The 20,777-nt window shown below is 39.8% G+C and overlaps 1 protein-coding gene across 12 annotated transcripts in view; it reads left to right on the top strand.

The window, feature by feature from the left end:
• ARHGEF28 (Rho guanine nucleotide exchange factor 28) overlaps positions 1-20,777 on the top strand; it is a 118,910-nt gene that overhangs the window by 15,744 nt on the left and 82,389 nt on the right. For 6 of the 12 annotated variants that reach the window (XM_041426929.1, XM_041426928.1, XM_041426930.1 and 3 more), the window contains exon 1: positions 18,892-19,013. The exons of 1 other annotated variant lie outside the window; for it this stretch is intronic. The gene's annotated coding sequence lies outside the window, so the exon portion shown is untranslated. Of the gene's footprint in view, positions 1-18,756; positions 19,014-20,777 lie in introns of those variants that run through there. 5 more of the 12 variants (XM_041426940.1, XM_041426936.1, XM_041426938.1 and 2 more) reach the window with 4 other exon arrangements.

Below are 20,777 nucleotides of genomic sequence, written 5' to 3' on the forward strand. Positions count from 1 at the left end.
GTAGTTACAAAACTGGTATTTTTTGTCTGTTACATTTGGAGATGATATCCTTGAAAGCCCTGGATAAAACAGTACTTCTCAAGCTATTTATTATGCTACATGCTTAGTTTGGTAAAGAAATTTTTAGGGTATTTTAGAATGTGTTATTTTTATGGTAGAAAGCTGCTGGGAAAGTAGATTTATTCAGGCTATGCATACATGGATAGAGAACAATTGTTGAAATTAGGCTTGGTGGCCTGGATCTTGAAGTCCTCCAAAGGTCTTTTTGTGTTGCACCTGTTTTGCTGGAGCAGGTTCTTGGTGAGGAAGATGGTGGTTTTCATTTTCAGAGTGGAAGAAGCTCAGTTCACGTTAATGGCCAGTTACTTATTGAGGCGTGAAGTGTCTGGCAGCAGGCTAGGGATGAGCCATAGTGGAAGTGCCATGGTCAAAGCTTCAGCCCCTCCTGCCTGCCTGGATGCTGCCGTGTTTCAGCTGTGGGGGATTCCTACCCACATATCCTTCTTCTCCTCACAAAGCCTGCCTCAGTCCCTTGCTGGGATGCAGAGCAGGGTCAGATGAGTGTCAGGAGGTGGAAGCTCTCCCAAGTCTGGCCTTAGCTGCTTCCTACCCAGGACATGGGGTTCAGTGGACCCTGCTGCTGCACGCCTGACATGGTCAGTTCTCAAGTACCATAGACAAACCAAGGGAAAAAGTGTGTCTGAAAAACCTGATTGGTGACACTGAAAGAGTGCACAGATCTGTGAATGTTATTAAAAACACTAACCTTGTTAGTCTCCTCTCTGGTGCCAGTGCCAGTGTCTTCCCTGGTAATAAAAGGTAGGCTTTTTTTATGGATCCCAGAGAGGTGAAAGCTAATATTTCCTCAGCCACAGGAATGTGTTCAGTTGCTGCAATATCTTCTCCTATGTACGCTTTTCTGGTTTTTATTTGAAGGATTACAGTGACAATCTTTGCTTTCATTAAATCAATGTCTAAACTCCTCTTGGCTGCAATAGGCTGAGGGCTTCTCCTATGTTAGTTTTCTTCTGTTTTCTGGTATCTTTTTGCAGTCAAAGATATTGATGCAGCTGCCTGAAGTTCTCTGCTGTTACAGGTCTGAATGATGTTTGAGAGATCTCCAGTTTCCATGTGCTCCTGTGGTGGTTCTGTAGAGATGAATACCTCTTTTTAGCCATGCATGTGTGAATCTAAGTAAGTAATGGTCTCAGTAATTGTTTTCTCTACAAGCCTATCAGAACCAACACAGTGTGATCTTGAGGCAAGGACCTTCCCCTGCAGCTATCTGTGAAACGAGCTGTGGCCAGGGGCTATGTTTATTGCTGAGATGGTGGAGTGGCACATCCTTCCCCTTGCTTTGATTAAGTGGGGACTGAACTATCTGAGGTTCACACAGACCCTGAATGTATGCTTAAGCATACCTACATGTAGAAATCAAGCTCTTTCTGTTAAATTTTCCCAAGTCTGTGAGGATATAGATAACCTTATTAAGGCAAGGAAAGAGTTGGGAGAGAGGTTAGGCTGTTGTTAAAAGAATGAACCTGTGAAAATGGTGTCAAAGACATCTAGCAACTGGATTGTCAAGAATCTGGCTCTTCTGGATCCATGCTCTCACAGCTGCCTTGTATTCAGTGTATTTTTCCAAAGATAAAGTGCCAGGTTTAACTCATTTGGGTTTTGGTGTCTGGAAGATAAGCGTAAAGTTTGTATTTAGAAATGTAGAAGAAAAAGTTGGGATGTGTTTCCAATTTCAGTGTCTGGAACAAACTCAGACCAAACATCATTCTGTAGAAGGTCAGAGTTCTCATTTCAGGTGGTGTGTATACTATAATCTATTTCTATTGATTTTGCTCTTTTGAGTTAGGGCTTAATTACTTACTTTTAAATGCCAATAACTGCAGTTTTAGTTTCTTTGTGCTTTAGTAGTAAGTCAGTGCCAGGGTGTTTTTCAGACTTGAGATGGTGCTTTGGTAATGCCTTGCAGAATGGGTTGTAAGCAGTGGAGAAGACTTTCCCTCATGTGTGGTGACAGTGATGATGGGCAAATGAGTTTCGTGCTTTGATAGAAAACCTGGATTGAGCACTCTGGCTCTGCCAGGAAGCAGTGCTTTTACAAAAGAGGTGTCATCTCCCAAAAAAAATCTGGGAAAGCCTTGTGAAGCAGACAGACATTTCTTTGGTGGAGGAATAAATTGCTGCATCTCATTGCAAGGTCTAGCCTTCTCCCCTCTTGGTTGTGTGCCTTGTTAGGAAAGGAGGAGAAGAAAGATGGGAGCTGGAATTGCTCCCATTCCTGTGACTCCAAGTTAATTTGTCTGTGGTGGAAAGAGCTGTTCAGGTAGTCCCTGCTGCAGCCTGCTCCTGGGGCTGGACTGACCTTGCCTGAGGGACTCAGGATATAAACACTTCTGCAGGGATTGGGTATAAGACTTGAATTATTTTCCCAAAGTATTTTTCTATGTAGGAGTTTTCTAGAATGGACTGCAAGTGATCTTTTTAGGAAAAAAGGTGATTAAATAGGTCCTGTAATATATTTGGCTTCACACAGAGACAATTTGAAAGTAAACTGATACATGTTTTAGTAGCAGCAACAGCAGCAGCAAGTAATATGTTTGAATGGAGCAACATGAAACAGGAATATCTATCTGAAGGCAGGATAGAAAGTGCTGGAGATGATGACAGGAGCTTGCATGAAATAACTATTTCTGATGCCAGGTGTGATAACCACACAGTATCAGAAATAATATTTTTGATACTGTATGGTTATCACACTATTACTTTCTGTGTTATCTCTAAATCATATACTGTAATTAGGGTTTAACCTCTTTTTGGATAATTTGTGACTTTCCAATTGAATCACTTAATTGTTTGGCCAGATATAAGGTAGCTGCCAATTTGCCTTCTTTTTGTAAAGTCTTTGCTTAAATGACAGTTACTTTTATTTTCTTTAGTGTTGTAAGGAGTGAGCTCTATAAAACTTGTTTTTTATTATGTACACGTGAGATTTTCACTGTCTTTTTTCCTCTAGACAGGGATTTGTAAATTCTCCCTCATGCTTATACATTATGTAATGTAATTAGTTTAAGATGTTTCTCTGTCCTTTGTGAACCCACACTTACGTTTTTTAAAAAGCAGCAGTATGGCTAAAATTTAGCTTGAATTTTTTTCCCACCAACAGTGGCTAATTAAGTGAGAAATGTTTCCAAGAAAGTCTCCCTTGTTTTGCATGGTTAGGGCAAAGAAAACATGAAAACTGTGTGGCTGTATACTTTCTCTGACTCAGGGGTCCAGAGGGCGTAGAGATGGTTTGAGAATTGTGGCCTCAAGCGCCCGTGTGGAAAAAATTCTGCTGTGCTTCTGTTTACCAGGCTGAACCCACTGGGGCAGACTGTGGAGGAACTTCAGAGACTTTACCTTCTGCCTATCTCCCCAGAATAGCCGTCCACATTATTACTCAACAGACCAAAATGGTTATTTACAACTACAATAATTTATTTTAAAAAAATATTATTTTAATAACAACAGTAAAAGCAGCAACCGCAGTAATAAGAGCACATTCTGGTTATAGTAGTGCAAAACCCAAAGAGAAATAGGAGAAAACACTTTGCTGCTACAATAACACTTCAGGCCACTAGAAAGAGGGGTGTTATCAGTGTGTGGGGATGACAGGCATGTTTTCTCATGATACTGAACTCATAATGTTGTCTACATTTGTCCTTACAGGAATAGTCCTATCTGAGGAAGATTTTGTGCTTGAAACCAGCCTTTGCCTCTTCACCCCAGTTCATTAGATTTGTCTGCACTGAAGAGGAAAACACATGCAGAATTTGCATTGTTATGAGTGACGAGAAAGATGTCTTTGGGGAAGGCAGGCCAAGATGTGAAGTTGTTAAGAGTGGCAAGAGTTGCACCACAGTGAAGTGTTTGGTTTATAATGAGCAGGGTAAGGACAGTCAGAGGCAAAAGTGTGGTTTTCAGACGCAGAATTTTCTGTGCTACTGTGCTGTGCTTTGTTTTTTACAAGGCTTGTTTATGCAGCCGGTGCAGTCAGTGCTGTGGTGACTGTTTTAAATAGAGCAGGGCAGGCATCTTTGGAAATGTGGCTTAAATATTCTTCTGTAGCATGCTTTCTGCCAGATGTTGGGGCAATTCTGCCTTATTTAGAACAACTGTGGCAGTCAGGAACTGTGCTGTAGCACACTGTCCTTAAGGAAATGAAGCTTGATCTAAATTTCCTCCCTCAGACTTGTCAGGCATTTGTTATTGTTTGCTACTTCTTAGATCCTTTTCCTGTTCTTTTTTGAAGCTATTGTATGACAGGTTTTTCTTGGCTCGTTGCTTTCTATTTACTATAAAGAAACTCAGCTACCCCAGATATCTGGGAACTAGTGTTCTTTGAAACCATTTGTAGAATTGCATTGGTGCTTCTTTTTGAAAACTAAGTCTAAGGTAATTTAAATCACTTGTGAATTTTTTAAAATTTTTTTAAAACAAAACTTGCTTTTGTAAATGACAAAATATTTGGGTTCAGGTTATTCTGATGCATTTTAAATAAAAAGCCAATTATATTTTTTGTGGGATAAGATGAAAGGAATTGCTTGAAAGACATTATTTAAAAGGCATTTTTAAAAATCAGCTTTGCTATTGCAGGCATAAAAACAGTGTTGTTAGCTAAGTGTAGTAGGAAACTTAAGATTTGTCACTGCATCAGAGCCTCTGTATAGTAGATTTATGAAGATTACAGTAAACTTAGACCTGAATTATACATCAGTGGGTCTGTTGAAGATGAGAAATTTACTGGATGTTTGAGAATGCACTTTCAGTTTCAGGGACAAGTGACTATACATGCAAAATTTGACAAAGACATTTACCTCCCAGTGGATGCTGAGTTTTACTTTGTTTAAGATGGATCCCTGAAGAGACACATAGTGTTTGCTGAGTGGGTTAGTGGCAGCACTCTTCAGTCCATAGCTCCACGTGAGCCTTAGTTCACGTTTATATTTTTCCACTCTTTGCTCTACCCACACCCCATTTCAAAGCTCGGCATGACTGGACAGTTTGATATAACTATCGCTGTAATGGAGAAAATGCAGGCATTTGAATGATGGCCTTTAGGATTCAGGCTGAGTTTGACTCTCCATAGGTGATCCTGCCTTTTGTAGCAATCCATGCCAACACAGCATTGGATTAAGCTTTACTGGACATGCACCATGGGGCTTGCATTAAAACGCATTCTTCAGAGATGGCATGATTTTTAATGTGACTTGATTCTGTGCCTCTGGTAATCCTAACACCTGCAAAAGTCCTGCTATTTCCGAGCCTTCTGCTGGTGCAGCTGTCAGCCTGGCTTGCAAGGCCCTCCTGCTTGTGATGCTGGGAGTTCTGCCTGGAGCTGCACATGGTACAGAAGAGTCTGGGAAACTGTTCCAAGGTGCCTTGCTGCAAACAAGGGACATCTGTGTTGCCTCCCAGCTGGCTCTCTGCCTTGGGCTTGTCTCCCTCATGGATGTAACAAACACCCTGCTTGTCACCTTTATTGTGGGCTTTGTGACCTTTTCATTTGTGTGAGTAGGAGGCTATGAGCTGTAGTGTACCTGTGCAATAGGATCTCCTTGTTTTCTCTTGTGTTCTTAAGGGGATTTAGAGTCTGAAAATAAGTGTAAAGTATAAAAAAGGAAGGGTCATTGCTGTTACAAACTGGCTCCTCTGAACCTGTAAATGCTAAATAATTGTCATGGATTGCAGCTGGGGAAAATGCAATGCTAGGCTTGTTCCAGCTGGGTTTTAATTTTAAGATCTCAGTACATTCTGTGACACTGTTATATGGTTGCTTCTGGGGTAGGAACAAAATCAGATGGCTGAAGGCAACACTTAATCATGACAAAAGCCATGAACAGACATCAATAAAATGTGAGGTTAAACTATATCCCTGCTGATATTAGTGTTATCTTATGGTAGCCAAATTGCATATAAGGGAACAGAGAGCGCTTTAAAAACAACTAGTTGTGGTAACTACATGCTTTCTTCTGCAGTTACGAGATTGCACGTGTACTTGTAGCTTTTCAGAGTACTTTGGAAAATTTAAACTTGTGCCCTTAGTACATCATGGTTAACTCTCCAGTGAAAGGTACAGCTTGCACCTCTTTTAGATATCCTCCTTTAGGCACGCACACTGCCTTAGATGTCAAAGGAGTAGGAGGGAAAGACAAAATGCTGAAGAGGTTAAAGGGAAAAACTTCCTTGGACTTTGAGGGTCCCAGCTGTAAGTAACATAATTGATACAGCATTTAATCAAGTTTGCCAAGACCCTGAAGAGTGCATTAGTTAAAATCTTTCAGGTTTTGACCTGGGTAAATGCAAAATCAGTTTTAATAAATAGATGTATTACTCAGAATTCATTTTGCAGACCATAATGCCACTCTTTTCAAGAGCATCTAATTTTTCTTTATGCTTATCCAAGAATCTTCAATTCTTTCTACTGTGCTTAAAGAACTCTCACCTAAAAAGACTGGGTCTAGAATTAATCAAGTTGGTATAATTGGGAGGACTGTCAGTTCAAGTTTAGTTGAATCCAAGTTCATCAGTATAAATGTTTGGTGGGCGTCCTAAGACAAATCAATGTAATGAAAGGAAAGAATAAAATAATTCTTTATGAGCAGCCACAGCTCTTAGAGGCAGATGAGAGTGAAAAATAACTGGTGTATTTTCTGAACACAGATGATGTTAATGATTAATTTACATTATGATTGCAGGCCATGGATACCAAGAAGCAGTTTCTGTGTCTGTGTTGATGTACACAGTGGGTTTCTCACCTGTGGTCCTTGGCAGATGTCCCATCACTTAGAGAGATAATCTGTCATGCCAGTTGTTTCACTTTCTGGTTGATCACACAGAATGTGTCACTGACAGCAGTCACAAGATGCTGCTGGATGAGTTTGGGCTAAGGATGAAAGATCTGCAATCACTTGGATAATGATTTGATGATGGCGGTTGCTTATGAAAAGTTGCCTTCAACCTGGAACATCTACTACCTTCCAAACCTTGGAAGCTGCCCAGAAGGTGATAGAGTATGATTTAACAGTGGTTTGGTGTACAGTTCAGAGCAGAATATCTCACTGGTCCAGTTTCTCTACTCTTGTGCTTTATTTTGTGATTAATATGAAAAATTGTTCTAGTGTGAGATGGGTAATCAGAGATTTGGTTTGTGCCCAGAGAGTTAAAAAAGATGGTCATTGTAACTCTGTCTCCCTAGAAGGTTTTTCTGCCTTGACTCACTGTGAATGCAGTTCTTTATTTATGATTAGAGCTGTTTAAAAGAAGCAAGAACTGTATAATGAAGCTTTGCAACCATAATTCTAACCAAGAGAGATATTTGAACTTGGGAGAAAAAAGATGATAGTCAGAGAAGAGTATGTTACTGTAGGCATTCCAATGTGCAGAGTGAACATAATTTTTGCTGTTGTTCTGTCAGAGTTTATCCTTCATTTATGACTATAGTCATTCTTTGGGGAAAATATCATTAAATAAGTTTATAAGTGTTTTGTTTTTTAGTTGTAGAGGAAGTGAAATGAAAATACCTGTGAAACTTTATGTTAGGGTATGCTACTGAAAAATTTCATAGGAAAATCAGGTGGGATTTTCCTAGTTTTAGGTTTCATATTAAACAAAAAACTGTAGTTAGGGTTTGCTGAAGAGTATATTTTTCTTTTGCAGAGTCAGCTGATTTACAGCTGAGGGTGGAAACTGTGTTTTACTTGATAGCTTCACATGTTTTTAATTGAAAATTTGGTCATTTTGGCTGTTTTCCTTTTGGTACTTTAAATTGCTGAAAATTAGAAGGCAGGAAGTTTCCATGTCAGCCAAAATGAAAGAGATGTATGCAAGCTTTTGGGAAATAAAAACACATCAGTTAAGCTAATTTCTTTGGGTAAGGGCTTTTTTCACATCTTAAGTCTTTCTAATTCTTAATGACAGATAACTTAAAACCTGAGGAATGTTTTTTGTCTGTCTGTTGCAAACAACACCTTTAACAGATGTAAAACCAAATACTAAGTCTCATTCAAATATTGGCTAGACAGGACAGGGGAAAAAAGGGCTGTTAGTTGTTTCATTTTGATGTGGGGTAAATATTTGTTCAACTTCTGGAAAAACTGTTGTGTTTTAGCAATGAGGACCTTGTATCAAAGCCTGAAGAACACCTGTAGTTTTTTTCACAGGCCAATTTAAGCATTTCATCAGCTGAAACCCAACCCAGAAGCATCAGCAGGATGCCAGGGGTACTGAGAGATGCTTGGGCATAGCCAGCTGGGTACCTGCTTGCTTGAAACTTGGGGAAAAGTTATCCTGGTTTTGCTGTAGGCCCAGAGAGTCAGAGATCATCTCAGCAGGTATCAGAGTAAGCTCTGCCAGGGCAACTGCTATCCACACAGCAAAATTCTTTAATTTTCAGTTGTGCTAATTGTTAATTTTCAGATGCACTGCAGTGTTTATATGGAAAAAGAATATGTTGCCCTTGCAAGACTTTTATAGATCTTGTATTTTTCGTTTCTATGTATTTTTCATAATTTGTTCACTTTTCAGATTAAAATACTATACATAAATGAAATTTCATTGCGGCCAAAAAAGTTGGGATGTGTGCCCCTGTTGCCATACAGAGTCTCTGTGAACATTTGAAGCATGTCTTCAGCATACTGTGGTGGGGTTGCCTCATGGGCACAGCTGAACTTGAAGAAGTGACATCTCTTTTTGTACAACAGATGCAGCTCTTATATGAAGCCAGGGTCTTTTGCCTGGTTTCTGAATAAACAAAGCAAATTCCTGGGACCTGGTAGTAATGCTCATTTACAGTGGGATCTGTCAGTGCACTTCTGCCTGGGCAGTGCTTGGGCCCACCCTTGATGGGGGACTCCTGAAAGATTTCTGGACAGCTTTTCCTTCAGCCCAAGGGAGGCTACTCCTTCTCCGTGTCTCTCTCTGAGGTCCAGGCTTGGGCTGGGCTCATGTCTGTTTTGCTGTCCTCTAGACAGTTTGTATATTTTTTCTTTAACTTCTGTCTCCTTTCTCTCTGCTTTCGGAAAGTATAGTTTTGATCATCTCTCCTGACTCAGAGAAGCACTGACTGGAGTTGCTTCCTTGTGCTGTCCCCATCACTGTATTTTTGTCTCCAAAGCCAAGGAAGCCAAGCAAAGCTGAGGGCTGTCTGTGGCTGAGGGAGGCTGGTGCACAGAGGGGAAGGAGAGGGAGGGAGAAGAGGAGGACTGAGACTGGAGAGTTTCAGTTGTCTCAGCACATGAGGAGAAGTCCTTCGTCTTCAACAGTGAGTTGTTCAAGTGTTATCCCTCTACTCTTCTACATGCTCTGAAAGTCCAAAATGCTGAGAAACAGGATCTGGACATCTATGAGTATTTGGAAGTAGAATGAGAACTTCCCCTACCTGCTGTCCCTACAACACCTTGTACCAAAGATTGGAGGTGTCTTGACACTTGACATTGTCAAAATGTTCTTTTTAATATGAATGTTATGAAAGATGTGGCTGCTAGCATCGATCACTACTTAGGACATAACACTTTTGCGATTCAGTCAGTTTTCAGAGCTGCAGGGCTATTTTTGTTGGAAAAAATAATTTTGAGTGACATGTTGCTGGAGAAAACTATTGCACCATATGCTGTTTTTTGACCTCATTGATTTTAATGAGGATTTAGAAATGTAAGGGTTGATGGAATGATAGAGGAACTCTTTAGTCGTAGGAGTTTTGGTATTCAGGAAAAATGTTTGTATTCCTTTTATAAGGTATAAGAAGGCTTGGATAAAGAGAGCCAAGAGATTGTCTAGAGAACATTGCAAATAATTCAGGAATTTAGTGTAATTGCACAGGTCAGGAGTTACTGGCCACATTATAGGAAGCTGAACGAAAGAAACAAGAAAGCATGACCCTTTTTGTAATCCTCACTTGTAATAGATGTCTGTGTGACAGCTGTGACAAGAGCTGCTCACTCCCACAGAGTGGTCAGATGCTGAGATCAGCATCTTGGTGCTAGAGAAAACTGGGGACTCAGCAAAGGTGCTATGCTTAGACATTTATTTGTTGGTGGGTTTCAGGAAAGGGGAAGGAGGGGGAGGGAGGAGGGAGAGGGAGAAGCTGATTTCGTTTATCGCACCTTGATAAAGGATATTTTCTTTCTGAACTGGATTATTGAATTTATGGAGACAATCAGTATTAAATAATAAGCTAAAGAAATTGTTAGTGCTGCCAGAAAAAAAGGAGAAGAGAATTTTCCCACAGAACTTTTGTTTACCAACAAAATTGTAAAAAAAAGGAAGGATGCAAAGAAGGAAGGGAGGAAAGAAATACTAAAAGAAGAGAAAAAGAGAGAAAGAAGAAATTAACCTGAATGAGAAAAATGCTTCCAAGTAACTCTTTTTTTCTTAGTACTGTCAGGTTATGGCAGCCTTCCAGTACTGGCAGTCCCAAGAGCCATCAGACATAGGTTCAGCCTGCAGCTTTTTTATCCTTGACAACACAGGTTTACATTTCTCAGCTGTCAGAGGGCGAATGGGAGCACAGGAGGGCACTTTACAAGCAGTGTATGTTATGGACAAGAAAGGGCATTAATGAGGGCATTAATGAGGGCATTAATTTCTGATTGTTTTGGAGGCTCTGTCAAGAGAGTGAGTTCATGCTGTCTGGGTTACTTAACTATGCTGGTAAACAAAGAAGGACACTTGATGCCAGCTTTGCCACCATTTACAGTTATTTTCAAGAGGAAGACTGCTCTTTTAGGTTTTTGTCTATTAATAGAAGCAATAATTTTACAGCCTGAATTAAGAAAACTAATTGTGGATCGTAAAGAAGGAAACAGCGTTTAGTTCCCTTTTGTGAACAAGAAGATTTTCCGTTTTATTTCATAAAAGCATTGTAATTGTTTTCTTGGGAGAGGTCTTGTGAAATGAACTGAGCTACCATGTTGCTTTATGTGTTGCTTTAGAGTCTGCCTTTGGGGGACACTTTCCCATTTTCAGTGGCATTTTTTCCTTTATGGCCCTTTCCCTCCCCTTTTCTTTGTAATTAACATTACTCTTTTCACTTGGTATTACGCATATTCCTTCTAAAGTGCACAAGCTCAAACCTGACTGGAGGATGTCATGGTTTTGATGTAAATTAGAGAAAATTCTGTGTGTTCTCTTCAGCTGGAATTTTAGATTTTTTTTTTTTTTTCCCATGGAAGGAGACGGAGAGGAGTGCAAAGTGCCTGTTCTCCTTCACAGAATTAGAAAAATACTGTGTATGGTGGATAAGTGTGTCTAGGTCTGGTGAGATTTGTGAGGAGAGGTAATTGTATTTTGGTCAGAGAATTAGGAAGTTAGAGAAACAGATCTTTGGCTCAGTAGGAGTTTGTCCTTTTGGAAACTGTGCCTGACAGAGGGAGGAGGATGCTAGCCTGTGTGTTGTGAAGCAGATGTCTTCTAGAGCCTGCTGCTGACCCAGAAACCTGCCTGGGGCAAGATATTTTCAAGCATGCTTCAAGCTATGGGTTTCCAGCAAGTGTATGGTTCTCATCTCTTGGTCAGTAGAAATAACAGCAGAGAGGAGGCCTTTGAGATCCCTTTGACCATGAAGAGGCTTTTTGGGAAAAAGCACTGAGCACTTGGAGATACATAGAGCGAGTACTCTAAATGATGCAGAAGATAAAGTTTCCTATTGAAGGCAGTATAGGGAAGTGGGGCCCTGGAGCCACTCTGCTGCTGAAGAGACCAGATATGGAGCTGTGGTCTGACCCAGACCTCAGCCTTCAGTCGGCACTGGGCTGGAGAGCCCTGCTTTTCTCCTGGCTGAAAGGCTGTCCCAGCTGGTACTCTGCACTTGGCTGGCCCTCACCAAACAAGTGTCTTACACCAGACGCCTCGAGGGAGTGTTTGGCTGCAGTACTAAGGGATGAGGAATATCCCTCCCAGCAACAGACACCATCTCCTGTAGTGTTTTGCACCATAGAGTCAGTTGGAACTTCATCTGAAATGTAGGTGGGGCACCGTGATGCATAGGGCTGGTGGATGGGAGCCTTTTCTGGCCCTCCTGCTGCTAAAACTGCTGGGGCAAGATTCCCTTTGTGATGGACCTTTACCTTCTCTCCTCTCTTTCTCTTCTGTAGGATTGATGCTAGTCTTTGGGAGTTGGTTCACATGGGTATGCTCTCAAATGGTCTGTCACATGCCTGACTTCAAGCATTGCAGCCTGATGTCCCTCAACAAAACCACTCGTGTGGGTTTTTGCAGAAGTGGGGTGCACTGAGACAGCTTTATAAATAATCTCATTCCTAATGTAGAAACGAAAAAATTAGCAGTAATGTATAAAAGTATGAAGCCAGGAAAAAAATTGAGTTTGTTAGCCTGTTTTGATGTCTCTCCCTGCTTTTCAGTCTTAAGAGTTTTCAGGAAATGAATGAGATTCAGAGCCCAGAAGGGGCTTAGTCATTTCTGAAAGAGAGAAATATTTGGTTTTAATTTGTTTTTTTGGCCGTAGGAAGGGATTCAGGTGCAGGGAAGAACAAAAGGATTTTTTTTAATGTTGAAAACAGACTGTTTGGCTCAGCTCTGTAACCCAAACAGAATGTTTTGACTGGAAAACAGGGATGCAATGCAAAACAGTCTTGATAGTGCCTGTCATTTACAGTCCTTGCAGTTGCTGACCCTGTCTGAATCAGCCAGCAGCGTGTCCTTCAGATCATAGGAGTGGTTTCGTTTGTGCATTGATGGAAAATGGCATTTTATACCATTGAAATTAAATAGTATTTTATACCATTTAAATATGAATATGTTGAAGAAGTCTTGTGTTTTCCTTTTTTTCCTTATTTTGTTCCAGCTTGCTACAGAATGCAGTTGAATTATGTTGGGCTTTTTTCCAATATTGGTCTGTGTGTATGTTCATTTCTGGATAGTTTTCTTTATGTTGTGCTTTCTTTGTGGTTCCCTGCTCCCTGCCTTTATGCCACATTTGAATTCTTCCCCAGGGGAATGGGAAAATAAAGTGAAAAGTGTAGGAAAATGCCATTAGTTCTGCCACTGTGAGGAAGTATAAGAGAAGGAGGTAAAAGAAGAGAACTGAAACTAGAAATTGTTCTTAAGGGAAAGAATTGCTAATCTCCTGTTATTTCAGAACTTTATAATCTTTAAATGAAAAATATTTTCTTTATAGGCAGGTCTGTTTAAAAAGCTTACAATCAGTCATCATGTCTTTGATTTTTTTTTTTGGTTTGTTTGTTTTGGTTTTTTAGTTGTTTAGTTTTATTTTGGTATTGCTGATTCTGGAATAGGACAACAGCAGATTTTGGATGTAAGTGTCCCTGGAGGTGATCTGGTCCTACCCTCCACTTGGAGCAGGGCTAGCTTTAGAGCTGTATCAGGTTGCTAAGGAGCAGGTTTCCAAGGACAGATAGTGGGACACCTGTCCCAGTGCTTCACTGTCCTTGTGGTGAAAAATCCTTGTACTGAAGAGCATACTTACCATTCCATTTATCCTTCTGAGTAAACAGTTCAAATCTCAGATTTTACTGTTGTGAAGATATTAGTAATTGCTTTATGTCATCAGTTTCTGTCCACTCCTGGGCAAGCCATGTGGGACTATTAAGAAGAGTAGCCCAGCAAACACATCATCTAGAGAGGTAAAGGACGGAAAAGAATGTGAGTGCTGTTTCTAAGTGCATCAGGGCTGAAAGCAGACAGTGAACCTGGCGGGGTGGTTCAGCTACCTTGTGCATTCAAGCTGGCCATGAACAAATTTAGCATAAGGTTAGATGGAGGTTGTTAGGTTAGGCCGATAAAGATCAGTTACTAGACTATTTGTGGTGAGATAGTAGAAGTTATTGTTTTAGATGGTGGTTTCAGAAGACAGAGATTAATTACTGTTATTTTTAAAACTTGTTCTTTCGCAGCAGACTTATTCATACTGCATTGTTCGTAAGATTTGGCTGCCAGAAGAGTAACTTTATTTACTGCTGTGTTGGAGCAGAGAGAAGGCTATTCCTCATCAGGCAGAGGGCTTTTTAAGGGCTCCTTTTTTGCTGAGTGGGAAAGTGCTAATCTTATCATCTTCAGAGCAAGCTTATCTGGCTTTTTTTTACATTGTTACGGTATACATTGAAACCAGTGGCCTCAGGCCAACGTTCAGAGTAAAGTTTGCCTTTTTGTTTCAACGTGTTTAGTCTGAGGATTGGGGTTGCATCTACCGATATTTGGCATGCTTAATATTGTACGGTGTATTTGCATGTGTTTTAATTAGATTAATTTGTCTGTTGTCTTGTTACTAACAGTGTAGTGTAGTGTAGTATGGTCTAGTTGGGAGCATCTGAAGAACACAGCTTGATGTCTAAAGTGGGACTTTACAGAGTTTCAGTATTCCAGATCAAGCAGCAAATCTGAAAACTTTTTTTTTTTTTTTCCTGTGAATGGATAATATTTGTTCAGGGTCTGCATTTTGGACCACGTAATTTCCTGGGTATTTAAACTTGAACTCCCTAGTGTATATATAAACACTCCAGACAAGGTTTTCTGCTGGGGTCCAGATGGGTGGTACAGCCTTGAGTCTGCTGAAGTCCTTTCAGAGGAGACTCTGAAGTACAGAAATAGCACTGGGGCCAGTGCTGTCTATGCAAAGCACAGATGATGAGATCAATCTCTATTCAGATATACAGCTAGTGAAAGGGATGATACTGGCACACATTTTCATACTGTGTTTGAATTGTTAGGTCATTCTCCGAGTGAGTGAGAGATCTGGGCTTTGAGCATTGTTTTTCATTTCTAACGTTGGTATAATGGGAAAGGCATCCACGTCTAAACAGCAGAGACTTCTCCTAGCTGATTGTTGCATTGTGGTCTGTCTGATGTTTTCTTGTCTTCTGCTCTGCATCTCCTGGATTTCCCTCTGCACCATGCCCTATTTTCAATTACTGTGCAATGGAGGGAACAGGGTATGCCTCCATCAGTGATCAGTGGAAATTTGCAGCTGTGTGTGTTCAAATCACATCTGGCTGAGGAGGAAATTGTGCTGTGGTCTCTCATTTTTGAAGTAGCACATCATCCACAGGTTTTGGGAAGCTTTAACTGTGCTAATTTTGATTTCCTCCATAGAAGAAGGTCTCAGATCCAGGCAGACCAAGGTGTTTGATGAGTAGTGTTTGACTGGGCTTTGAAACAGTGAGTTTCACTCAGATCTTCCGGGCTCCATTGGTCAAGGCCAGGTTAGATGGTGCTTTGAGAAACTTCCTCTCATGGAAGCTGTCCCTGTCCATGGCAGGGTCTTTGGAGTAGGTGATCTTTGAAGTTTAATTCCAATCCAGGCCTTTCAGTGGTTCCATGTTGCTTATGGTTCCATTTAGCAAAGCAATCTGCAAATACTTGAGTTGGATTCAGTGGTATAAAGGTTGCACATGCTCAAAAACTTTGAAACATCTGTGCTATCACGTGTCATAGATGTGTGAACGCTATAGATCATGTTAGTGTTAGTAACTAAAATGTAGCAATGATCATCCTTTCCAAAGACTGAAATTAGAAACACTTTGTCGACCTTGGAGGAAAAAAACATCCCATGACTCATTACATTCCTCTGTGGCCCTGGATTCTACAGCAGGTCCTGTGCCCAGATGGACATATATTTTCCTATAATCTGAAATGAGAAGACCAAGAAAAAATTTTAAAGACTGAAACTTGTGGAGAAAATTGTTGCATAGGTAGGTGGGCAGGTCATGTATTGGCTAGTCACAGTAAGATGGAGTTTAAAAAAAAATGGTGTGACATTTTATATGTGTGTTCCACAAATACTTAGGTACATATTATGTGAATATTTAGCGATATTCTGGTATAAAGACTTCTTCCTGTGTCTTGTTAATGAGTCTACTTCTGTTAGAACTGCAATAAAAATAGTTTTCAGACACTACATTCAAGTGTGCTGGCTGTTAAAGTGCTGGAGGCTGTGCCCTGAAGCTCCCTTTTACTCTGATGCATGGAATTTCTTTCATTTATTGAAGGAAGCATGGCATGTTTTTCTGGGATTTGACTGTCTGGAAGTTTTGATTCCACTTGAAATGGAAAAGTAAAAAGTCTGGATAGGTTGCCACCAAATACTCAATACCAAATACTCAGATAAAAAACTGTATCATCAGTGGAGATGCTACAGTGATTTTCCCTCTGTAGTGGTAGGGAAAGTTCCTTGCAGTTCTGGTTCTATGAGATCTTTGGAATATAATAGCACTCTAAGTCGAACATTTTCGAAAGAGGCTAATGACTTTTCCCCCATTGCCTCCAGAGAAGACATTCAGCTTCGTAGAAGGCAACTCTTCTGTTAGAATGTCCAGACAGGATGTATTTGGCTGAGACATGGCAGCAGCCTTCAATTATGTAAAAGGAAGCTGTGAAGGGAAAGAAATGGAGATTTCAGTGACATTTGTTAAATCACTGGAAACCTAACATATTTTAGCTAATTGTTCTGCAATCTGTAGAGCAATGGTCCCTAAATACTTGACCCTTGTGGAGGAACCCTTATGTTTAACTTCTTACCAAAATCTCAATGTAAGAAACTAGTTGAGTAGCACTTGAGAATATTTTATTTATTGCCTTTAAATTGCAGAGACCTTTTGTCTGAGAATGTATGTATTAAGGCAAATAAATCCTTCCTTGAAGACAGGCCAGGGAATGGTGTGAATGATGATTCAGCATCTAGTGACTAAGTAATGGTTGTGTACTCTTTTATTGAAGTTGACGATTATATACTAAAAAGTGGAGAGGAGAGGAAGGATTGGCACATGAAGTCACCTTTTTAGAAGAGAGAAGCAGGAATTATCGGGCATATTCTATGTATGTGTGTGTTATTTTATAGCTTATAAGCTTATATGGATCTCTTACTGTCCTGATAAGCAGACTGTCTTGAGAAATCATATCCCTTTTCTTAATCTTTTTAAATTTTTTTAGTTTAGATACTTTGCTGTGCTGCTGGATGTTTTGTATTGCTGAGGCAAGGCAAATTACAGAAAAATTGCTTTTTAGCTATCATCTCCACTGGGACATTTTCTGGTCCTGAATGCTATATTGCATACAGAGAAAGAGAAAAATAATAATTAATTAACAGCTGGAATGATCTTAATTCCAGCTGTTTTCTTTGATGGAAGACATTAGATAGCATTTAGCTATTCTTTAGCTCTGCATATGCAATTAAGTATCTAACTGCTGTTTTCAGTGAAAGACCTAACGTCTTCTGCCAAAACAATTTCGTAGGTCTGAACTGAGCTGTGTTATTTCTGCAGATAGTAGATAATAAGTGTCTTTTGATGCTCACCAGCAAGTAGAATGCTGGGGTTTGTTACTGATGGTTTTGATCTGCTTGCTGTGTTTTTTTTAAGGGCCTGAACAAAGAGAAACTCTTCTCCACCTTGTGATGAATCTGGGCTTGGTTAAGCTTTCCCTGTTCTTGGCAGCCAAGCCTGTAGGGTCATCAGCATTAGCATTACCTAATGAGGATGGAGCAACACTGTTAGATTTGGCTTTACAGAATGGACACTCCAAACTTGTTGAGATCTTTACAAAGTGTGATAATAGTTTGCTCTTTTCTATGAAAATGTCTTGTCATTTAAGGGATGTGGGGAGTTCTGTTGTTTATCTGGAGAGAGTTGCCTATTTAGTGCTGGTTTCTGCTGATTTTTGTCATTGTTATGATTTTAAATGGCAAATTCACATTTACAATTGTAGGAAGTTTATTATTTGTGTCCTTCATTACATTTGAAGTCAATTAATAGTCAGTTAAATGATAGAGGACCAGCTGCACCATCAGGTACCTCTGTCAGCACTGTATCAGCTGAATCCTGACACACTAAAAACAAGTAAAGACATTCCTTAAAATATATATATATATAAAGAAATATTTATATATTAACAGAACCATAGGACTCCTGACTTCCACAAAACCTCAGCAGACTTTGTGGCCCCTCTAAAGCTCAAGTTGAAACAAACAAATGAGGGAGAATCAGCAACAAAGACAGTGCTGCAGTTATGATTCTGTTTTGCTGGAGAGCTGCCACACTGGCAAATTACTTAAAGGACAAGTGCTTTGTGGCACCTTTCAGCTGTCTGGAGCTCAGTCTCTACAGTCCTGAGGAGCTGCATGGGTGTGTGTATGTGTCTTGGGATACCAAATGGTAATCATCAGACACCCCTTCTTACTCTTGGCTTTTCTTTGCGAATAGAGGCATGCAAGAATTGGGATATATTTTTATTTTGGTATGTGCTTCTTTCAGTTTTGGCTTCATGCAGCCTGTAGTTTATGTGAGACTTATCTGTACTTCAGCTTAAAAAAAATACAGCATGTGTACAGTACATTATGTTATGACTGTTATGTCCAAACAATACTGTATTCCCTTGAGATACTTTCTATTTTTCACTCTTGTAGGATAACAAATCTGCTAGCTGCCAGTTGTGTCCTACTGCTATATATGGCAACATTCACAGGAAAAGGTAGTATTGCTCAGCAGTAAGGAGAAATAGGTATTGTCGCAGCTTGTTCATTCTGGCTTCTTTAAGTACTGAATAACTGTCTAGAGGTAACATTGTTTTTTCCCATTCGATTGCTAGAAGTAGCTCTGTGTTCTAAAGGCTGAAAAGAGTAATTGGTATGATTTTTGTTTGCCCAGCTGTGTTTTTGGAGGATGTTTCAGGTTTTCTGACTCTGGTTTTCTGACTCTGGTTTTCGTGGCAGGTGCGTTGGGTCCTGACAGGCTGTGCTGGAGGCGAGCACGGTGGCAGAGCTTTCATTCTGCCTGTGCAGGGAGCATCTGCACAGAGTGTGTCATTTCAGCTTCCAGGGCAGTCCGTTGCTTGACATTTCAAGAGCAGAGATCAGCGAGGGTGCCTGCATACAGTTTGTTCTTTCATCTGGAGCTCTGGCGCTGACACTTGGTCACACTGCACAGCACTTGCTGGAGTCAGACATTAAGCTCTTCAGAAAATACTTCTGGGACAGACCTCTTCTTTACCAGGTACCACAGATTTTCTTCATGATTTCCAGCTGTAGACTTTTCAGGCTGGATTTGTTTTCATTGAGTAGCCTTTTAATTTAAGCTGCCACGTCACTGATCACCAGTATAATTTCATGATTACTGTTGTGGGTTTCTACTTTGTGTAGGTATACCACATTGTATGTCTGAAGCTGGAGCATGAGAGGTGTTTGTTTACAAAGAGAACTTTGTAAAAGCCTCTTTTGCCTCCCAAGTTGTTTTTTAATCATGGTAGATTCTAAAGGGAGTATCTTTCCCTGAAATCTCTGTGTCTTCAATTGCATTGCCATTGTATTCATGATTGTACTTTGAAATTTGTAATTTAATTCCATTATTTTGGTAGTGTAATGCCTGGGAGCCTTTATCAAGAGGCAACCCTGGTCTGTTATTTACAGCAGAAATAGAGGGTACAGACTTTTTCCACAGAGTTTAGTTTAGTTTTTCTTATTTTAATGTAAAATGTCTGAAGCACCATTGTCATATCCTTCAGGACATCTTGATTCAATACAATAAAGAGAATGCTTGAATGCATAAGTTCTTTAATAGCAATGCAGATGCTTACCTGTATTTTTAGATTGAGACTACACAACATAGATAAAACTAGTGAGCTAAAAACACACTAAAAGTTGGCTTTTTTTCTGATCTTGAAATTAATCTTTTCCATTTTTAGCTTTGGGTTTCCTCATTTGTGCACTGATTTTCCTTGCGCTGCCTTTTTCTCATGCTGCATTTTTTTAAACTTAGAAAATTATTTATATGTTGTGTTTAATATAGAAAGTTAAGTTGCAGCATACTGTATAGTCCTTATGTATAATCTTACCTAACTATGTTCTTGAAATTTGATTTGTTTCAATACAAAAAAGTTACTCTCTGTAGTTTGTAGAATCCCTGCAATTTGTGTGTAGCTTTTCCATTAACAATAATGAACTCAAAAGGAAAACCAAGAATATAATCAAGAATTCATTGTTATTTATATGATTGCCTTTTTCTTGCACTTGCACTTGCAAAGTCCTTGTACTTCATTCAGTCTCTGAAATGGAAAACGAAATTGTGGCATGTTAGGTATTCTCAAAGACAAAGACTCTGAAAAGCTAGAAAATTCTGCATTTGATGTTTTCAGGAAAAAGCCTACTGCCCTGGATTTGTTGTTCCACTTTTGCCATTCCTCTAGTTGCAGCAGTCTATGTTCTGTTGTGGGGACCTTATTCCCCTCCTGCTCAGCATCAGTGTTGCAGCACTTTAAATCAAGCAGGAATAGACCAGAATAACTGGGAAGATCACATGGTTTATTTAGTTAATTTTCTATACATGAGCTGTTATTTTTAGACTATGTATTATATCCAAAAGGAAAGGTAAAATTAATTTTCCTTCTGTTGCAAACAAGAATTTTGAGTTCTTCAGTTGTATCCAAAGCATTGGGAGGCAATTATAAATCTTTGGTTGGTATTAGAGATTTCACAGTACATAGTCTTTTTAAAATAGAGGTAGAATTTACTGCTGTCCTGGAGTATTCATTTCGTCTACAGAATACTAAGGCTGTACATCTGGTGTCTTGAGACTGTATAAATGACCACATTGCTACTTTAAACTTGAGTCAGAAAGTAATGAACTGAAGAAAGGGAGCTTTGTCTCAGTTATGGTGGCATGTAGTGTTGGATTTGTGTGAGATGATTGCCTCAGACAGCAGCACATCTATTCATGCAAGAGAAGCATGAATCTTTCCGAAGTATATTCTTCACTATCTGT

The sequence above is a fragment of the Onychostruthus taczanowskii genome, unplaced genomic scaffold (genome assembly GCF_017590055.1).
Source record: "Onychostruthus taczanowskii isolate IOZ18803 unplaced genomic scaffold, ASM1759005v1 scaffold96, whole genome shotgun sequence".
In the NCBI taxonomy this organism is placed as follows: Eukaryota; Metazoa; Chordata; class Aves; order Passeriformes; family Passeridae; genus Onychostruthus; species Onychostruthus taczanowskii.